Genomic DNA, 17,909 nt, shown 5'->3' on the forward strand with positions numbered 1-17,909 from the left:
CCTCCTTGGATTCAGAACAAGAGTTAATGATACAGCCACGCATGCGGAGAGCGATGCATAGGCAACAACAACTGAGAGATTATTATCAAAGAAAATGAGGCCACCTGTGGTTGGGTGGGGCTGTGGTAATTAGTGAGGCTGCTATAAATAGCAGCCTGTGGGTTTGGCCATTGTGGAGGATTATCTGATCTGTTTTGTGACTGCTTTATCGACTTTGACTTTTTGTGTGCTGATTTTTCCCCGCTTTGAAACTAAACCAGAGCAAAGTGTGTTTCCCTTTGTGAAAGAAGAAGGACTGTGAATTGCCTCACAGCTGCAAGCTAAGTATCATAGAACTGATAAGGGACTTGTACAAATTACCAGTTTGTTTGGAGACAGTGCTCTTTGCTATACCAAAAGAGGGCTTAGTTTAAGTGAATTTTCATTATAAAGAACATTGTTTTGAACTGTCAAACGTGTGTGTCTGAACTTTGTACCTGTAAATTTTTGGGAGAAGTCTGCCAGAGAGCCAGACAGAACAAATACCATACCATGCCATGCCATGCCATGCCATGCCATGCCATGCCATACCATACCATACCATACAATAATAGAATAATACAATAATACAATACATCTTGTTTTATTGGCAACAGTATAGAAGTGATTACCCCTTGTTTTTGTCTTTACCTTTCCAATCTGGTTTATACCACCGATAATTCCTGGGAATCTCCCTTGCAAGTACCAAAAAAGTTTACTTCACTTTTTGAGACCACCCAAGATTGCTCATGATCTGCTATTGTGTTAGGTGCTGTATTTGGAAATAGGATACTAAATAAAAGGGATTTTAAATCTAATCCAGATTTTTTTTAAAAACCAAGTTTACAACAATAGCATAGAAGCTTTACATTCTGATATAACGTTCAACATTATATCTCATTACTGTGCAATGCTCTGCTCCAAGGATCATCTTGAATGAAGGGGGAGACAGAAGGCCTGCTTACAAATCCCTCAAGATCTCCTGTCAATATGATGGGAATTGTGCAAGAAGGCTCCCATTTATCAAAAGGAAAATTAAGGTTCTAGACTTTAGAAATCAATTCAGCTGTCTTGAAAAGAGCCATCAAGATCAAGCTGACTCTATTTTCTGTGTGCATTTGTTGACATTCATCATTTAGATGTTATTAGAAAGGCCTGAAAGGTGTCCAGGGAGTTTGCTTGCTTAAACAATAACTAAAACAAAAGAGTCCAAGGTCTTATGAAAATCAGAATCACATTCCCAATGCTTGTCATTATATGTGAAGCCTTAATGTCCTCAAATCATTGAAAATGTTACAAAATTCTTTACAAAAAAGGAAACATATGCATTATATATTTATATAGATGTCTGATTTGTAATTAAGATAAAATTATTAAAATATTCTGGTAGTTGCAATGGTTTCTGCAGGGGCTGGTTTAGACCAACTAAGGCAACATTATACCATCATAGCACAAGGCTGCATGCATTGAAATGGCTCTCAAAATAGACAGGGCCTGTAAAGATAATGCTAAAATTCTGCTTTTTTATTTTGACAAAAAACCAGGAGAAGATGAGAAAGTTACTTCTAGTCCATTTTATGGCTTCACTTTCTACCATCTATGGAGTACCCCATTTTTATTCTCTAATACAGTGTTTATTTCTCAACCTTGGTGACTTAAGTTGACTTCAACTTGCAGAATTCTCCAGCCAGCATGGGAACTGGACTCTAGAAACATAGAAACATAGAAGACTGATGGCAGAAAAAGACCTCATGGTCCATCTAGTCTGCCCTTATACTATTTCCTGTATTTTATCTTATAATGGATATATGTTTATCCCAGGCATGTTTAAATTCAGTTACTGAATTTAAACACGTCTGCTGGAAGTTTGTTCCAAGGATCTACTACTCTTTCAGTAAAATAATATTTTCTCATGTTGCCTTTGATCTTTCCCCCAACTAACTTCAGGTTGTGTCCCCTTGTTCTTGTGTTCACTTTCCTATTAAAAACACTTCCCTCCTGAACCTTATTTAACCCTTTAACATATTTAAATGTTTCGATCATGTCCCCCCTTTTCCTTCTGTCATCTAGACCAGTGTTTCCCAACCGGTGTGCCGCGGCACACTACTGTGCCGCGAGACATGGTCAGGTGTGCCGCGAAGCTCCTAGGGAAGCTCCAGCTGGGTGGGGCGCTGCCGGTGGCTCCGACCTAGAGCTCCCACTCGCAGCTGTCCCACGGCTCCTGCCCGATGGGGCCCAGCGTGTTTTTTTAACCCTGCCCAGGAGCCAATCGCCTACCTTTTGCAAAAGCCTACCTTTGGCGATTGGCTCCTGGGCAGGGTTCAAAAATTGAAAGACGCAGCTAAGTGCGCCATGGCTAAGTGCGCGTGGGGGGAATTTCCCTGGTGGCAGCAGCAGCGGCACCAGGAGTAGCTGCCTCACAGCTGACCACCTTGCCCCTGCTACCGCTGGCAACCCTCCCTCCCTCCGGGCCCCAAAGCTCACACCCTGCCACCACCAGGGAAGCTGCAGCCGGGCAGAGTGCACCGTATAAAACATGAAGAAAAGGTCCCACGGAAAGGCGGGGTGGGGGGGGGGGTGCCGCCTCACAGCTGACCTTTTCTTCTTGTTTTACGGTGCGCTCCGCCTGGCTGGAGCTTCCCTGGCGGTGGCAGGGTGTGAGAAAATGGCTCCGGCAGCAGGTAAAAGTCGGCCTGGCTACCGGGAGGCGGAGCGTGGCCAGGCGCTGCCTGGGAGGGCGAGGCGGTTGATGGCTGCTGCCTCTTAGCTGTAGAGCCGGGCGGAGGCGAAGACAACGGCGCTCTCCGGCTCCAGCTCTCTTTTTCTCTCTGTTGCCGGCAAGTCATCTCCCACCTCGAAGGGGGAGGCGGCTGCAGTCCCACGATGCCCTTCCACAGGAGCAACAATAAATACCAGGGTGGGCTATGTTTCAAGCCCCCCTTTCGCCCCTTGTCAGCTCCTCTGCAATTCTGCCCCTTCTTGGAGTCAGACTTTCTCTTCTCCTAGGAGATAGTTTTGCCGCCTTAACTACTGCTAGGATGTGTTGTGGTTAGCTCTGCCCCAGCTCCTGCCCCAAGGAATGTGGAGGTGGATGTGGGGGAGGCAGCCACAGGCCGCAGGCCTGTTTTGCTCCCAGTAGAATCTGCCAACGAAGTCTCCTCTGACCAAGGAAGCGTGAGTGATGGGGAACAGGGGAGTTTGGCAGACAGCCCAGGAGGAGATCAGTCATCTCTATTATCCCTGGATTCTGAACAAGAATTAATGACACATCCACGCATGCGTAGATTGATGCATAGGAAACAACAACTGAAGGATTATAACAAGAGAAAATGAGGCCACCTGTGGTTGGGTGGGGCTGCTGTAATTAGTGCTACAGATAAAAGTGCAGCCTGGTGTTTTAGCCTCATGGCAGTTTATCTGATTCATTGTTTCGTCAAGATCATAGTTTTTGCTGTTCAGGATTGTGTGTGTGGACTCTCTAGACTTTAGAATTGGACTCAATTTCCCAGTTATTGGGTGAGCAATTGGACTGCATTTAACTTGTGCCTTGTGTGTACCAGAAAATCCCTTTGACATTTAAAAAGGGAGCTGTTTCTGTTTTTCTGTTTATAAAAACTTTTGGGTTTTCCTTTTATTGTGTGGTGTTTGTCTTCCTGGACTAATTACCCTGTAATTACGGGCAGTTGAGACACACTGGCAGAACAGAATGTAGAACCCTCTTCTGCCTACAAAACTGTTGGCCATCTTTTCCTGTAACCTTGGAAAGGGGCCCTTTACAAGGTGCTACCAGCTGAGCCGCTGGATCAAGGTTTTTTATGAGGTATTACTCTTTCAACACGATGGTATAACGGGTAATGATCTTCCATGTATCCCTATAAATTTGGACAACTTCTCCCACAATCAAGATCAGGAATGGGGAGGGGGGGAGGGAGCAGCCCACCTGTCCTTTGCTGGCAAAAGGCAGGACTAGGAATGGGAGGGAGGAAAGTTGTACAACTGCCCATCGGTGATAAAAGGCAGGATCAGGAATGGGAGGAGTGGGGAAAGCAGCCCAACTGATGGGGCTGTTTTCCAAAAAAAGAGCCAAATTCCAGTTGAAATTGCTGGGTTGCAAGAAGTTGTTCTTATTCAATAAGATTGTACAATATATTGTGTTATTAAGTAAACTTAACTACAGTGATGGGCTCCTGCGGGAACGGCCAGGTATGCAGTACCAGTAGAAAAAGTTTGGTCAGATACGCAGAACCAGTAGAAAATTTTTGAATTTCTTTCCTTTTTTCCCCTTCTGGACTCTGGGTATGTTTTTCCTATTGCAGTAAATGAGGTGGAATGGGTATAGAATGGGTATAGAAGAGCTGTGCATCCGTGTGTGTACATACACATACAGTTTATATAGTAGATAATGTATATTTTTGTGTGCCTGTGAGTAATATGTATTTAAACATATGGCACATATACATAGAATTAAATAGTATATTTGGGATGTTCAGTAATAGTAAATAGATAGGGAAATTGTATCTCTTTGAGGCGAGGAGAGGCCAGGCACCCTAACCCTTTATGTGAGTGACATCAAGTTGGCCACCTTTAAGCCAGTCACATGACCTTTAAGCCACCCCCGATCACATAATTGTCAAGCCACTCCACCTGGTCACATGGCCTGCAAGCCACACCCACAAAATAAGCCACGCCCACAGTGTGTTAGTAAAAAAATTTTGTAGCCCTTCACTACTTCACTACTTATCTATGATCTTGTACTGGTGCTTAGCTTCCTTGACCGAACAATATATATTATTATTCTTGCAGATTTACTAGAATTATTTCATCTAAAAATTTCAACGAGAAGGCAGATGAAAAAGCTCTAATCCTAACTGCTTTCGTTTGATCATCGGAAAAGGGAAAACAGAACTACTCTGAAAGCTATGATAACATGATGGCATTAATTTTGCAGCCAGCCTTTCCCCTCCCAAACAGTTGTTGTCATGGTTGTAGGTTACAGTGCAGAACCTCTATTTATATGTCTCTTGGTGTGTATAGAGAAGGAATAATGGCTTGACTGAACTCAGAAAGATTAAAGTAGAGTGAAGCAGGAAATCCTATAAATGGAAAATGGCTGCCCAAGAGCTTCAGAATTGAAAAATGGAAGTTTTGTAATTTGAGCTGTACCATGGCTGAGCCCAAAGAAAAACAGTTTGGCTGTTCCAGAAGAATAACGCTGTAGAGACATGGGGATAGAATATTGATGCTGGATTAGCACAAGTTCTACATTGACAAGGGTCCAAACCACTTTCCAAATCCTTTAATCGAGCAGATAAACTCTCTAACCCTAAACCTGCCGAGGGGCAAAGGAGAAACTCTTCAATAGTTTATCAAGAGTTGGATTCTCATTTAGTGGTAACAGTAATGATGTTAAGTGAGCTCTTTTTATCGGGGGGGGGGGGGGGGGGAGGGGGTTTAGTAACAACAAGTTGTGAAAAATACTCACAAGGTCTCACTGTCGTTATGAGAAACCTATACATCTACATAGGTCATGAAGCTACAGTATGGACAGAACATGGTGAAACAGATTGGCTACACGTTGACAAAGGAGTGCAACAAAGCTGCATAGTCTTTCTTTCTTTATTATATTTATTTGCTGAATATATGTTAAGGAATGCTTGATTGGAAGAAGATGAGTGTGGTTTTAAAATTGGAGAAACACCATTAACTCTTAGGCTGATAACTACGTTGATAACCGAAAATGCAAAGAATCCGTCAGCTCAAATGAAAGTATTAAAAGTGAAACAATAAACAAAGCTATTTTTTTTCTGTTCTGTGCATTGTATTATCTACTAATCAGCCAGGATTCATAAAATTGGATTTTTAAAAATATATTTAGCACAGAATAAGAAAAGAGCACAGAAATGTACTAAAGAATTGACACAGAAAGGATATTTTAGATGGATAAATTGGATCAATTACTTTAAGATCCATGCAAGAACCTCACATTTTGCAGGATTTAATATCACTAAGAAATTGTGTGAGATACAAATTTGCCTAATATCCAAAGCTACAATATTTGTTTTCTAGATCTACATTAATAAGAGAGAGAAGATCCACCATTTCAAGCATTGAGCTTAAGTTTTACTTAAATGTGAATATAACAGTAGCAGCAACAACAGCAACAAAATCACAAAGGTGGAATCTAGCACATAAAAAAATGAGAGTTCATAGATAATATAATATACAGGTGTGTGTATGTATGTGTATGTTAATTAAAATAATTAAATTAGAAGAGAAATATATTGCAAAGTTTATTGTTTTAACAAAAACCAGAAAAATATGTGGTATCTCTAGCATCCTATTTTGGATGAAGCATGTCTTATTTTTTGGCCTCTCAAGCAGAACATTTAACATAATACATAGAGTGATAGCACTGTTTCTAAAGTTATCAATAATGTAAAAAGTTGGCAAAAAGATTTTAAATCTTTTATGGATTAATGGATAAATTTAATACTAAAGAATGAATATTTTTAAAATGGATTTTAGCTTATTTTTTACTGCTTTTATATGTTGTATGCCACCCAGAGTCCAGAAGGAGTTGGGCGGTCTATAAGTGTAAATAATAAATAAATAAATAAATAAATAAATAAATAAATAAATAACAAACAAACAAACAAACAAATAAATAAATGAATAAATAAATAATACCAGTTCTTGTTGGTAAACCTTGAAAAATCATGGCAAGAATGTCTGCTTCAATTTCAATAATATAGTATTTGATTTTGCATTTTTTACTTAGATAAGAATCTAATTTCATATAATTAATTGAACAAATAGTGTCTGGTGCACTCTATAAACAGATTAAATAGATCCAATTATTGTCACATAAGGTACTAAAACCTCTCTCTCTCTTCCTATTAGCTCTGTTTATATTCTATTTCTATAGCCTTACTATTTGAAGTTAACAAGATATTCTTGGGATTAATTATATTAATAGACTTTCTGGTTGTAAAACATTTGTAAAACATAACGTAAGAAATTAAAGGCTTTATAAACAGATGCTACATATTGTAAAAGGAATGAAATGCATCTTGAAAATGGCAGAATCAAGTTAAACATACGATTTTAACAGATTGGGTATTGGTAATTAGCCCTGAATAGTTCATTTTCCTGGATAAATAGCTATTGATGTAATTAAATGTATAAAGCTGATACAATGGCTCAAGTTGCTGTCCTTCATTGTCCTGCCAGCAGATGTCTGTCTTGATTACTGCATAACACCACATTGAGTTAATATATGCTATTTTAAAAAAATTACGGCATCTCTTTCTGATTAAGTAAGCTGTACTACATGCTGGAAGTTAAGGGAAGGCACTTATGCAGAAAGTAAGGGAAACACAGTATGGTACATCTGTAAAGACAAAAAGAGACCAAGATATGAGCATGCAAGTAAGGAAAAAATATAGTACAGCTGTAAACACAAAATTATGTCAAGATATGAGCATGCAAAGTGCTTCTAATTGATTTCTAAAAATAAGAACTGACATGGTATGGTAAGACCAGTAGAAAATAAATCAAGATTTTTAGACATCTATCAAAGCAAAAGCTCTTGATAGAACCATAATGAATCCTAGTTATATCAGAGAATGGACATATTAAGTTACAGTGACATAAGGAGCTAGTAATAAAGGTATGAAAGAAGGATTAGGAAACATTGACTTAGCCCTCAGAAGAATGGTGTGTGTGTGAGAGAGAAAAAAAACCTTAAGATTTTCCTGCCTCAATTCTCTTTGATACAGGACGCTTTCAAGACTTTGTTATGGTGTCCTACAATAGAGTTTCAATGGTGGTATCTGTTTCTGACCTGGCCTATTGCAAATAATTGGCTATTTTCAGTTACTCAAATGTGTATACACAGTATTTGCCATCTAGAAAGCACAAAGAAGATAAAAGAGGCTTGCATTGACCAGTTGGCATATGAGGCATAAGGACTAAAATGAATGACGCTAATAGAAGGCCATTGCAAAGACTGATGGTTCTTCCAAACACCACCATTGTGAATAGGGCACTAAGCTTAGTGTGACCTAAATTACACAAATAGCTAAGGTGGAAGTGAGAGTGAAGAATCAGAATTTTAACACTGCCATTTCTACACAACACATACCATTTGAAAGAAGTTTGTAGAGTTCATCTAACATAGGATGCTACAACCAAATGTTTGAAGAAAGAAGAGGGGGTCGACCTATTTTCCAAAGCAGTTGAAAGCAGAACAAGAAGCAATGGATGGAGACTAATCAAGGAGAAACCAACATAGAACTAAGGAGTAATGTCCTGGCAGAATAATTAATCAGTGGGACGACTTGCTTCCAGAAGTTGTGATTGGTACTCCATCACTAGAGATTTTTAAGAAGAGATTGGACAGACATTTTTCTAATATGGTATGAAGTTTTCTACTTGAGCAGGGAGTTGGACTAGAAGACCTCTAAGGTCTTTTCCAACTCTCCTACTCTGTTATTCATAGAAACATAGAAGACTGATGGCAGAAAAAGACCTCATGGTCCATCTAGTCTGCCCTTATACTATTTCCTGTATTTTATCTTACAATGGATATATGTTTATCCTAGGCATGTTTAAATTCAGTTACTGTGGATTTACCAACCACATATGCTGGAAGTTTGTTCCAAGGATCTATTACTGTTTCAGTAAAATAATATTTTCTCACATTGCTTTTGATCTTTCCCCCAACTAACTTCAGATTGTGTCCCCTTGTTCTTGTGTTCATTTTCCTATTAAGAACACTTCTCTCCTGGACCTTATTTAACTCTTTAACATATTTAAATGTTTCGATCATGTCCCCCCTTTCCCTTCTGTCCTCCAGACTATACAGATTGAGTTCATTAAGTCTTTCGTGATATGTTTTATGCTTAAAACCTTCCACCATTCTTGTAGCCCGTCTTTGGACCCGTTCAATTTTGTCAATATCTTTTTGTAGGTGAGGTCTCCAGATTCAATCGAGTGCAGCATGAGATTTCCTTATTAAAACAATACAGTGATCCCTCTATTATCGCGAGGGTTCCGTTCCAAGACCCCTCGCGATAATCGATTTTTCGCGATGTAGGGTTGCGGAAGTAAAAACACCATCTGCGCATGCGCGCCCTTTTTTTCTATGGCCGCGCATGCGTAGATGGTGGAGTTTGCGTTCCCGCCGCCCACGCAAAGGGGAAACCCCGATTTCCTTGCTGCTGCTGCGCTACCGAGCAGATCAGCTGCTGGGCGGCCGAAGGAACCTTCCCTGGGTCTTCCCCCTCTTGCTGGCGGGCGAGCGGCGGGCATCAGCGAGGAGCCGGGGTTTCCTCTTTGCGTGGGCGGCCGGGAAGACCCAGGTTGGGGGTTCGGGGGGGGTGCTGGGAAGCCTCCCAGGCTGGCTGCGACCTTTTAAAACAGCCGCGCCGCTTCCCAGCTGACTTCCGAAGCCGCTTCCCAGCTGACTCCCGAAGCCGCTTCCCAGCTGACTCCCGAAGCCGCTTCCCAGCTGACTCCCGAAGCCAAACGCGGAAGTGGTTTTTTTTTAATTAATATTTTTTTTAATTAATATTTTTTAAATTTTTTAAATTAATTTTAATTAATTTTAATTAATATTTTTTAAAAAATTGCGATATAGCGTTTCGCGAAGATCGAGATCGCGAAACTCGAGGGATCACTGTATTCTTGTTTTCAGGCCTATAGCGATTCAATGATTAATTCAAAAATTGTGTATCATCTTCAAATACTAATGTAGGACCAGCTATCTAAGATCATATTCTCCCTTATCAAGATGCTTGGATTTGAAAATATTTTTCCCAGTCCTGCCAGCATCTAAGGAATGACTGATGAGTTGATGAGAGCTTCTTACTGACAGCTCTCAATTATTGCAACCAGTTGCCAACAGGAATCAGGTGAATTTCCATTCTGTTCTACTAAACTGCAGTTAAAATGAAGTACTGCAGGCCACTTCTGTTGACCCTTTCCTCCCATGAAAATGTTCTGCTTATACTGTGAAGTTTTGGGGGGAGATAATTAAACACAGTTGTGAGATAGATCTGAATGGAAAGAAGCAAGATACAATAGTGGAAAGCAGCTATGCAACAGTATCAGAAGGAATTAGTGTATAGTGTACAGCTAGCCGGGTTTCCTTGCATTTGTAATAACACCAATTTAATTTGGTAAGCTACGATACACCTGCACAAGTTGAGCTGTTTTATCTTCCAAAGAAAATGCAATTCAGAATTGGTCTCAGTGGGAAGACAAAAGTTAAAGATCTATAAAAGAATTGAAGTTAGTGAGCCAAATCTGCAATTCGGGGCAGCTGGAAGAAATAATATAGTTTCTGAGATTTCAAATAATAAAAGGTACTAATCTTTTATTCTTTGAAGCTTTTAAAATTTTATCATACTGGTTGGGAAATTCTGGGAGTTTAAATCCACACATTTAAGAGGCCCACTCATCTTTAAGTTTAAGTCCACATATTAAGTTTAAGTTCATACATTAAGTTTAAACCCTCACATTTAAGTTTAAGTCCATACATTTAAGAAGTCCACACATTTAAGTCCAAACATCTAAGAGGCCTGTAAGGAGCATGCATAAGCGCACCACTGTCCCATGCCCTATTGTCCTCTTTTATCGTTACATGTTTGTACAAACTACTACTATCCTATACATGTTTGACAAATAAATAAAATAAAATAAATTTTCAAGTTGTTAAGGTTGAGAAACACTACTTAGACAAAGCCCTCAGGTTATGCCAGATGGGGATAGTAGCTAAAATAATGAAATGGTCCCCCATGGCTCTTGCACTATGCAGAAGTGGTTCATTGTCTAAATCAAGATTAGATACACTGCAGCAAATATGCATCAACTTCAGATGTTGAAATGGTTGTCATGTTTACATGGAATAGAGCCTATCAAAGAGAATCACCAGCAATTTGTATCACTAATCAATCAATCAATCAATCAATCAATCAATCAATCAATCAGAATAGAGCTGGAAGTGACCCTTGAGGTCTTCTAGTCCAACCCCCTGCTCAAGCAGGAGATGCTATACCATTTCAGACAAATGTCTGTCCAGTCTCTTCTTAAAAAAACCTCCAGCGATGAAGCAACTTTTGACAGCAAATTGTTCCACTGGTTAATTGTTCTCACTGTTGGGAAAATTTTCCTTAATTTCAGGTTGCTTCTGTTCTTGATTATTTTCCATCCATTTTTTCTTGTCTTCTGGTGCTCTGGAAAATAAGTTGACCCCCCCCTCTTCTTGGTGTCAGCCCCTCAAATAATGGAATACTGCTATCAGGTCACCCCTAGTCTTCTTATGTTTTTGTCTCCAGTCCGCTAATCCTCATTGTTGCTCTTCTCTGCTCTTTTTCCAAAGTCTCAGCATCTTTTTATAATGTGATGACCATTATATCTTCTGTCATTCATACAATCTTCTGTTGGGTGGGGGATCTACAGCAATAGTAACAAAAGTCATAACACTGACTGATTATGGTTTGTACATCAGAAAATAATATGAATGTTTTTTAGGCTTTTTGATATGTCCTCTAAATGTGTGGACAGAAAGACTGTGAAGCTGTGCTTCTAGAAGTATGTGGAAAAATAAGGATTTTCTCAGTAGGATTTGTTCTCTTGTAATTGAAAATTGCAGAGTAAAATTAAAAATCAAGAAGCTGTTCAGTTCCACACTATGGGATGCTGCAAATAGCCATAAAGAGGAGCCAGCTGTCAAGCACCCAGATGTAATCACACGACTGTGGTACATGTGTGTGTGTCTAGTGTATGTCTCTCTGTGTTTTGTATACTGTATATGACCACCATAACTGGATCATAATGTTTCTGTGGAAGAGAACTGGATGAAGAATTAGTTAAAAGACTTCGAACCAGGAAACATGGATTGCCTTTACCATTATAAATCCAATTAGTCCATAACACTTTAAAGAGATTCTTCCATGCTGCAATCTTTTGTAGGTGGGGTTTTGGTATGAAATTGTGCTGCCAGGTTGCTTTTCCCCATGAATTTCAAGAGCACCTATTGTTACTCTTAACTCTTCATCCAGTTCTGTTCTGCAGAAATATTTAAAGAATAGACTTTGTTCCCTTGATTTTATTGTATTTCAACTTAGTTTTCAATCATAACAAGGAAAAGAAAAGATCATATAATACATAAAAAAATAAATGCTTTTTTTCTTTAGAAATCTTTTGGTTATTCTTTAGATTATATAGCTATTTTGCCTCCCATTTTACCTCATGTTTTTACATTGTTTTAATCATAATATTATATTCTAGTCATGATGTTTTTGACATTCCACCTTGCAATAAATAGGGCAACGATTTTCACTTTTTCTCTTTTGATTAATATGGTTATCTTTAAACTCCTTTCAATGTTTGGAGGTTTTCTATAACAAAATGGGATATGACATGAAAGGTTAAGGGTGAGCAATGAAAAATCTGATATCACATTAAAAAATCTGACATTCCATTAAACAGTTTCCTGCAAACAAAGCTCTGTATTTACAGAAGTACATGACAGTGTTTAATTTCTGAAAGATGGTTTTATTTCAGATTTGTTTTACTCTCTACTTAATTCTGCGTTTGGGACTTTTCTTAGATTCTCCTTGTTTTTCTTCTTCCCTTCGAAAAAGTTCCATTCATAATGTAACAGACTATAGACTTTCATGATTTGAGGCTTTGGCCCTGCACTTTCATGTATTCATTTATAAGATTTCCTCTATTGGGAAAATTTGCTGGGGAATAAGAGCTCCTCTAAAGACAAAAGAAGGCTTCAGAAATAAATTTCAGTAGAATGAAAAAAGATCAAGTAACAGTAGGATTTTTGAAAGGTTCTGACTAAAGGATTTTTTTTAAAAAAAAAATCACTATAAGAATCCTCTGTGCTGAACTTCTAAGGCACAGTGAATTTGCTGTTTCTAGTAGTACATGAGACTTGTAGGTCCCAAATGATTAATAATAAACAAATGTTTATAGTCAATGCTAGCAGTTTTGTTTTGAGAAGGAATGCTTTGGTGTGTGGGGAAAGGCACTTTTGCTATTTGATTGGATATTTATTGTTTGGTGGTCTGCCTTTCTTTCTCTTTTGGTGAAATTAAGAACAATATGTTTTATTGACTACTCATCTTCCCCATGAAGCCTTCAAGGTACCTTTTAAGAAAGTAGCATACAGGGGAGAGGGAGGGAGGGAGGGGGGAGAGAGAGGCGGGTAGGGAGAATGAGAGAGAGAGGGAGGGAAGGAAGGAGAGGGAGAGAGAATATAAATCATACCAGTTGAAGCACTGTCAGGAAAAAAAGAGGAACATTTTAACCCAATTCCATCTCTGGTCTAGCACAGTGATGGCAAACCTTTTTTCCCTGGGTTGCCAAAAGAGTGTGGGTGTGCGCTATCGTGTATGCCCAAGTGCCCACACACATAATTCAATGCCTGGGTAGGACTAAAACAGTTTCCCCCCCTGGAAGTCCCCTGGAGGCCGGAAACAGACTGCTTCCAAATTTCTGGTGGGCCCAGTAGGGTCGTGTTTTGTCCTCCCCAGGCTCCAAAGGTTTCTGTGGAGCCAGGAGAGGGTAAAAACACCCTTTCCCATCCTCCTGGAGGCTCTCTGGATGACAAAAATGCCCTCCAGAGCCTCTGTGCAAGCCAAAAATCAGCTGGCTGGCACACACATGGCATGTTGGAGCTGAGCTAGGACAACTGCTCACGTGCCAACAGATATGGCTCCATGTGCCACCTGTGGCATACGTGCCATAGGTTTGCCATCACTGGTCTAGCACAAGGATTGGACTCAAAGTCTAATCCTGTATCAGCTACAGGGCAATCCAGTAAAAAGCAGGGAAAGCAGGCAATACCTATCCTGCAGTGGTGAAATCCTACCTGTATGGCCCAGTAGCAGCGGCAGCACAAGGCTCCATCCACCCACCAGATGCTGCATGATCACACTGGTGAAAAAGTGTGTATGATGGTGGCACATGCAAAGAACACACTTCCGAACCGGTAGGGAAGGTAAGCAGATTTCACCGCTGCTATCCTGCATCGTGTATTGTCCCTTCACCATTGGAAACATGCTTCATTTTGGTTCAGTATTATAGAAATTAGGGAAAGCCAATAGATTTAACACAATATTTAGCAGTGATGGCAAACCTATGGCATGCGTGCCACAAGTAGCACATGAAGCCATATCAGTGGGCACGGGAGCTTAGGTCGCGTGCATGTGCATGCCAGCCAACTGTTTTTTGGGCCTTCTGGGCCCACTGGGAGTCAGAAACAGTTTCCAGCCTCTGGAAGGTGTGGGGAAAGTCTTTGTTTGTTCTCCCCAAGCTCCAGAGCCTTTCTAGGAGCCTGAGGGTGAAAACAATCTCCCCCACCCCACCGGAGGTTTTCCAGAGGCCAGAAACCACCCATTTGCTGACTTCTGGTAGGACTGGAAGTCCCATGTTTTTGTTCTTCCCAGGCTTCAGAACCTTTCTAGGAGCCTGGGGAGGGCAAAAATGGCTTTCCCCCTCGAGGCCCTCTGGAGGCCAGAAATGGCCCATTTGGAAGTTGGGAAACTAGCCATTTCTGGCCTCCAGAAGGCCTCCAGGGGGTGGGGAAGGTAATTTTCGCTCTCCCAGGCTCCTAGAAAGGCTCTGGAGCTTGGGGAGAGCAAAAAATCAGGCCTTCTGATCCAACCAGAAGTTGGCAAGCAGGCCATTTTCTCCCTCCATAGGGCCTCTGAGGGATTGGGGAAGGCTGTTTTCACCCTCTCCAGTCTCCTAGAAAGACTCTGAAGTCTGGGAACAGTAAAAATGGGTGTGCCATTGCGTGCTGGGATGGTGTGTGTGCGCCATGCATGCATGCATTGGGGGTGCATGGAATTATGAGTGTGGGCACTTGTGTGCTCATACCCCATTCTCCCCCCTTTTGGCACATGAACCAAAAAAGGTTTGCCATCACTGTTATATAGTATTCTATTGATGGTCTTTCTTTACCTTATGCTAAATAAATAAATAACATTTATGGGATTTGGCTTTTCTTGCTCACAATCAGTGTTTTTCAGCACTGAGACTTTGGTATACATGGGTACTTTCCAGATCCTGAAATCCTTTATCCAACATGAAAGGGTGACTTCAGACTCAGAAGAAATGGGAGGAATGGTAGCAATAAAAAAAAGCAGGCTATCTTGGAAGATTATCTGGATTCAGACCTGGGTATGGGATGGTTTTCAATGATCTCGGGTGAAGGTGGGATGAGGTGTGCATCCATTTTTACCCTGCTTAACCTCTCTATGGATTTTGATACAATTGACCATAAAATCCTTTGGAATTGTGATAATTTTTTATTTATAAATTAAATGTACATTGCCCAGAGCCACTTTCTTGTGAGATGGGGGTCTACACGAATACGATAAATAAATAAATAAAATAGAAGAATCAGTTTCATTCTGAAAGAAACTGTTAGTATTACCATGTTTGCTTAAGTCTTTCAATGAATATTAAATAGACATGTGGCAAAGCATCTGTTAGAGAATTAGAAAATAGCAATTGTTTGGAAACTTCTTTCCTATACAAAACAATGTTGATCTATTATTCATAAATGTATTAGTAATATTCTGGATCTTTAAATTTAAATAAAGTTGGAGAAAGGATCTTTGGAAAGATTGATGATAGATTGATCGATCGATCGATCAATAGATGATAGATGATAGATAGATAGATATAAATTTGTACATACGAGGAAAGTAAGGTTACAAGGCACACATAGCTCTTGCGGGGACTGTTCATGGGGGAAGTTGGTAGTACTATCGCAGAAGCAAAGAAATGGCAATCTGCCACAAGGACGTCAGAGTAAGATTTCGGCTGCTGCACATGTACAGCAGCCAAATCTCACTGTGGCGCCTAGAGCGGCAGCTGGGACCAACAAGCAACAGTTGCCCACCTGAGCTCTGGCTGGGTGGCCTGCTGTCTGCTCTCCCATACTGCAGGTATCTCTCAGTGCATGTGAGAGAGCACAGAATTCGGGGCCGCCCTGCCTGCTCCCTGCACCATGGCCCTTCGACCAGGAGATCAAAGGTAAGAGCTGCGGCACAGTGGAGCAGGCAGACTGGCAGTGGATAAGGCAGACTGGCAGCTCCCATCGTTCAGGCCGGCGTCAGGGGGCGGGGGGCGGCAGGGGAGGGCAGCTGGCAACGCGGTGGGCAGATGGGAGCCGGCAGCTCCCATTGCTCATGCCGGCGTCAGGGGTTGGGAGGCGGAGTGGTGGGGGCTGGCAATGTGGTGAGCGGATTGGAGCCGGCAGCTCTCATTGCTTGTGCTGGTGTCAGGGGGTGGGAGGCGGCGTGGTGGGGGCTGGCAGCACATTGGGTGGATGGAGCCAGTAGCCAGCAGCCATGGGGCAGAGGATCGGGGGGCGGTACAGTGCAAGTCTTACTTTATTTTGCAACCGGCAAAATAAGGTAAGGAAATTGCATGCATGCACGTCATCGTGCAAGATTTGGCTTCTGCGCAGAAGCGGAATCACATGCTGGGCACGGGTGCATGCACAGCCCTTCTGATAGGGCTGAAATTAGTAGCCCGCCCCTGTACAACACTTAATTATTGTCATAGAGATCAAATAAGCAATGAAGAAACAATCAATATTAATAAAAATCTTAAGAATACAAGAAACAAGTTACAGTCATTCAGTCATAAGTGGGAGGAAATGGGTGATAGGAATGATGAGAAAAAACAAATAGTAATAGAAGTGCAGACTTAGTAAATAGTTTGACAGTGTTGAGGGAATTATTAGTTTAGCAGAGTGATGGCGTTTGGGAAAAAACCTGTTCTTGTGTCTAGTTGTTTTGGTATGCAATGCTCTATAGCAGTGAAAGGCTACCAAATGTTTTACTACCGTACTGTGGGTGTGGCTTATGCAGGATGCCCTGCATTTTCTTTCAACATTTTTCAGCGCAAATTGGGTGCTCTGAGGTAGAGCTCTATTTTTACTACCCCACTGCATCCCCCCCCCCCCCCGGTCCGGGTAGTAGCCCACCCCTGCTCTGTAGCAACGTTTTGAGGGTAGGAGTTGAAACAGTTTATGTCCAGGATGCGAGAGGTCAGTAAATATTTTCACCGCCCTCTTTTTGACTCGTGCAGTATACAAGTCCTCAATGGAGGGCAGGTTGGCAGCAATTGTTTTTTCTGCAGTTCTGATTATCGTCTAAAGTCTGTGTTGATCTTGTTGGGTTGCAGGACCGAATCAGAAAGTTATAGAGGTGCAGATGACAGACTCAATGATTACTCTGTAGAACTGTATCAGCAGCTTCTTGGGAGAAGAGAACTAAAGAGGGAACCTAGGAACATTGTATGATAATGAAGAATATCTGGAATTTAGTTAGTTCCAGAAAGCTAATCCTTTGATAATTCCTGTTATGAAACTCCCAAACTTCCTGCATTTCTTTTGCCAAGGAAAATAATTTAGCTCTGCTTTTACTTTGACACAGCCTGCTAATTTGCCAAATATTTTGCTTTATGTAGTTCATAGCCTTTGGTTAAACCCTACTTTTATATAACTCTTGAAAAGTTCAAAAAGTCAAGGAATAATGCTATAAATGTTTATAACATATTAATATACTAGGATTCTTTATCTGGTTTCATAACTGATGTCAGGATTGTAGCTTAAGTTGTAATTGATCACATTTGACTCACAAATTTTCTGATTCCAATTTTCTTTATTTTTAATACGTACCAAATTGGCCACACAATTATACTCCCCTCTCTCCAATTTTTGCATACTATTGTGCATCATTTGCTATTAGTTGTAGTAGAATAGAATAGAATTTTATTGGCCAAGTGTGATTGGACACACAAGGAATTTGTCTTGGTGCATATGCTCTCAGGGTACATAAAAGAAAAAGATA

Source organism: Erythrolamprus reginae, chromosome 1, assembly GCF_031021105.1.
Source record: "Erythrolamprus reginae isolate rEryReg1 chromosome 1, rEryReg1.hap1, whole genome shotgun sequence".
Classification (NCBI taxonomy): domain Eukaryota; kingdom Metazoa; phylum Chordata; class Lepidosauria; order Squamata; family Dipsadidae; genus Erythrolamprus; species Erythrolamprus reginae.